Here is a 3,773-nt window from a genome sequence, read left to right as displayed (position 1 = left end):
GGGGGGGGAAGAAGAGAAAAGGAAACAAAACAAACCAAAACAAAAAACCCACCTCTCCTAAAATGTAGCCTGCCATTCTAGGGACGCTTGGTAATTACTTGTTGATTCAGCCTCAAGTGTTTTACTCTCCTTCTCCACCGGGGAAATAGAAATCAGTGACTTAACAAGCTGGAAAAGTCCAAAATAGAGGTCACTGGAAAGTCGCTGCAGTACTTCTTAAATCAAAGGAAAATTACATTTAGTGTTTTTCCAGTTGCAAGGTCTGATTGCCTCTAATGTTGATTTCAAAGCAATAGAAGAGGGGAAATTCCACACCGGATGCTGTGGATGGATGTCGAAACGAGGGCCAAGCCAGACAAATGTCACAACTAAAGACTCTCACTAACTTAGGGCTCGTTAGCTTTTTTTTTTTCCTCTCCATGCATCTCTTTGGTGGTCTAGGGAAGCCTGGGTTTGCAGTCCACTCAGAATGACGATTTTAAATATATATTGGTTCATATGTCAAAATTATAAATGCACAAGTTAAAATACAGAGATACAAAAATTGGTTATACTTAGTAGTTATTAAATAAAAGTGCAATATGGTAACACATCTGCCTAATTTTTAACACACTACAAAACTACACATATTACCATAATTCCTAAGAAGTGACATTTGATTAAAAAAAAAAAAAAAGATCTGCAACATTTGGGGTGTGACATGGTAGCATCCAGGACCTCCACTGGTGACAAGTTTGCCACCGCTACCATGTGTTAGGATAAAACTTTGCTGCCGTATCATATCTTAAAGCACAGTAACTGAACAGCTACTCAATATCATTGGTTATTTCCCGTGTCTACATATTTAACCCACTTAAAGTTGTTATTTTGAGAAGGAAGCCAAAATTGTTTACTTTATTTAAAACCATGTTGATATTAATACATTTTATTACCTATATTTATAAATAAAAGAGATGCTAATTAAAGATGCAGTATCTCCTTATTCAAGGTCACAGAACTCTTGAATTCTATCCACACATCCCTAGGTAGGTAGGGGTTATAGATTCAAGTTAATCATGGAGGAAAGGCCTGGAGAGATGGCTCAGTAGTTACAAGCACTGGCTGATTGTTCATCCAGAGGACCTGAGTTCAATTCCCAGTACACGGCAGCTCATAATTGTCTGTAACTCGAACTCCAGAAGATTCAGCCCCCTCTTCTGGACACGAGGCACAAAAGTCGGGCACAGATACATACCCATACACATAAAAATATTAATTAAATATAAAGGGTCATAAGTTTAAGGCCCGCCTGGACAAAATATCTCACTAAGGCATGGTAGCTTTAGAAAGCACCTGAACCTCTAAAATCCAAAAAGAAAAAGAAAGAAGGAAAGAAAGAAAGAAAGAAAGAAAGAAAGAAAGAAAGGAAGAAAGAAAGAAAGAAAGAAAGAAAGAAAGAAAGAAAGCAAGCACCTGGACTAATGTTATGTTAAATAAACCATGAATATATTATATGGTTACCAGAGAAGGTAGCCCATTAACTGGAGAAAATGCCATATCCTCTTAGAGAAGGTCACACTGCCAATAGACATTGTTGTTCTTTGGTTCCTACAGCTCCTGGACACAAACCCCAGGTCAACTAGAAAGGCACAAAAGTCCGAAGCTCACAACACTATGTGGCTAGCCCCAGGCCTGCGGGCTCACACAGCTCTTTTCTTCTTAAGATTTTCAGTTTATCTCCTGTAACCCACCGATCCGTGTATTTGTCTCTTCTTACAACTTTGTCCACGGAAAGAGAGTTGGGCAGCAGTTTGGAGAGCTAAAGAGAAGATGGATGGGGTCTGACAGCCAACACTAGGCATGGCTCTGCTCTCTTAAGAAAAAAGTATCAAGCAAGATTTATGGGGAAGGTCTCAAGGGGGAGGGGTATGAGGGTAGAGGGCAGGGGGATGAGGGGAGGAAACGACTAAGGCACAGTTTATTGGAAAATGTTACAATGACATCTAACCCCCTATATGTTGGTTCTTAAAAAGTTATTCTAAGCCAGTTCAGAAAAAAAATTTAAAAAGTAAACAGTACAAAGAAGGTCCCTAGCTATCTACTTAATCCATCCCACTCTCCATCCTTGATGGTCTGAGGTGTGCATCCCATCCTCGCTCACACATGCACATACACTCACATTTCAGCACTAATTATACATACTCTACTGTATGCAATCTTGTCTCTCTTAAGCAGCCCTACACTATGCTTTGAGTCAGTAGGGCTCACTGGATACAGTCTGTGGGTTGCGGACTAAAGCGCTGCCCTTGAACAACTTTCCTGTGCCCGGGGAGCCATTGGTTCTGAGGCGCACTTAACAGCCTCGCAGCCTGCCTGCACTTGACTCCTCTGCACATTTTGTCCAGTCTGCTGCTTGGCTGTGAACCCTCATTTCCCATCTATCCCTTCTCCACTCTTTAAAAAAATAAGTTATCTCACCCGACCGTAGCAAACCATTGATCTGCCCATAACATTATTTCGGGAGTTTGGGAAAACATCAGTGGTTGCAACTTCAGATCTGCAAAGTCTCGGAGAGTCGCTAACAGATCTGGAGGTGATAGGGAACTGTCCCTGCGTTCCAGCTAAAGCAGGTTTGACAACATGCCAGACCCGCTTCCCAAGTGCCGCGCTATTGCGCCTGTCCCGCCTAAAGTTCCCGGGTCACCCAGAGTCCCCTCGGTAGCTGCTTCCGCTCCCCTAAGTCAACGCACCTTCTTGCTAGGAGCTGGGAACCGGCGCAGTCGAGGTTGCTGTCGCAGCGCCAGTCTGTGTGCGCCCTCGCCTGGACGCAGGGTCTCTGCCACAGCCTTTATAGGACACCGCCCTTTGTCTGGCGGCAGGAAGGGGGCTTCCCGCCGAGGACTCCCGCCAGTCCCTCCCCACCTTGTCCCGTCAGCCCTCCCAAATGCAGCAGCCAAGGAGCAGTGGAGGAAGAAGGACCCCTCTTTGTCTAAGGCTTCAGGGGAGGAGTTGGTGCTTTCAACCTCCACTTGCAAGCATCCCGATGCCTCCAACTCTTGCTAACTCTCCCGGAGCTCTTGCTAACTGACTTCTTCAAACACCAGTACAGGTGTAGTCCGATCCAAACGGCCACCTCCAGATCCCCTTAATGAGTCTGAGGGATGTGGGCTGTGACCTGCAATTTTACCAAATACCTCCAGGAAATGCAGACACACAACAAAGTTTAAAGGGCACAGACTGGTGGATTCATATATGGGTCTGGTCTGGTTTTTGCTGTTGGTCAGCACAGGACATGGTTATTTCAGGGATGGATGGGCTCTGTTCTTGCCTCCCTTCCTCTCTCCTGTATCTTTCAGAATGACCTGAGAAAACCCAAGTCAGACTTCTGTCACTTCTGAGATTTAAACTTTTCGCTGGTGCTCGAGAGAGCACACACACACACACACACACACACACACACACACCAGAAGGAAAGTGAGAGGCAGGTTTTAATTGGCCTCTTTCAGGAACATATTGGGCATCCCCCTGCCTCCTAGCCTTTGCAAGGTTCTCTCTGCCCAAACCGTGCCTCTCCCAGGTTATCCACAGGAGTCTTCCCTTCTCTTGCTCTGCTGTGAATCACATTAGCACAGGAAGCTTATGCCCCAGTCAGGCCCTGTTCAGAGGTTGAGAAGATAATTCCAAACAAAACCAGACATAAATGGCTGCCCTCAAAGCCCTGACATTCTTTAGGTCCTGGCTCCCATGCCACCTTTCCAGGGAAGAGCTTTAAACTTTTTAAGATTATAATTATC

The 3,773-nt window shown here is 44.7% G+C and overlaps 1 protein-coding gene across 1 annotated transcript in view; it reads right to left on the bottom strand.

The window, feature by feature from the left end:
- The window catches only part of Tal2 (TAL bHLH transcription factor 2), an 8,538-nt gene extending 5,742 nt beyond the window's left edge, over positions 1-2,796 (bottom strand). The window contains exon 1 of the mRNA XM_021161611.2: positions 2,730-2,796. The gene's annotated coding sequence lies outside the window, so the exon portion shown is untranslated. The remainder of the gene's footprint in view (positions 1-2,729) is intronic.
- Positions 2,797-3,773: the final 977 nt, after the last annotated feature.

The sequence above is a fragment of the Mus caroli genome, chromosome 4, assembly GCF_900094665.2.
Source record: "Mus caroli chromosome 4, CAROLI_EIJ_v1.1, whole genome shotgun sequence".
NCBI classification, from domain to species: domain Eukaryota; kingdom Metazoa; phylum Chordata; class Mammalia; order Rodentia; family Muridae; genus Mus; species Mus caroli.
This window is presented reverse-complemented; position numbering and strand designations above follow the sequence as displayed.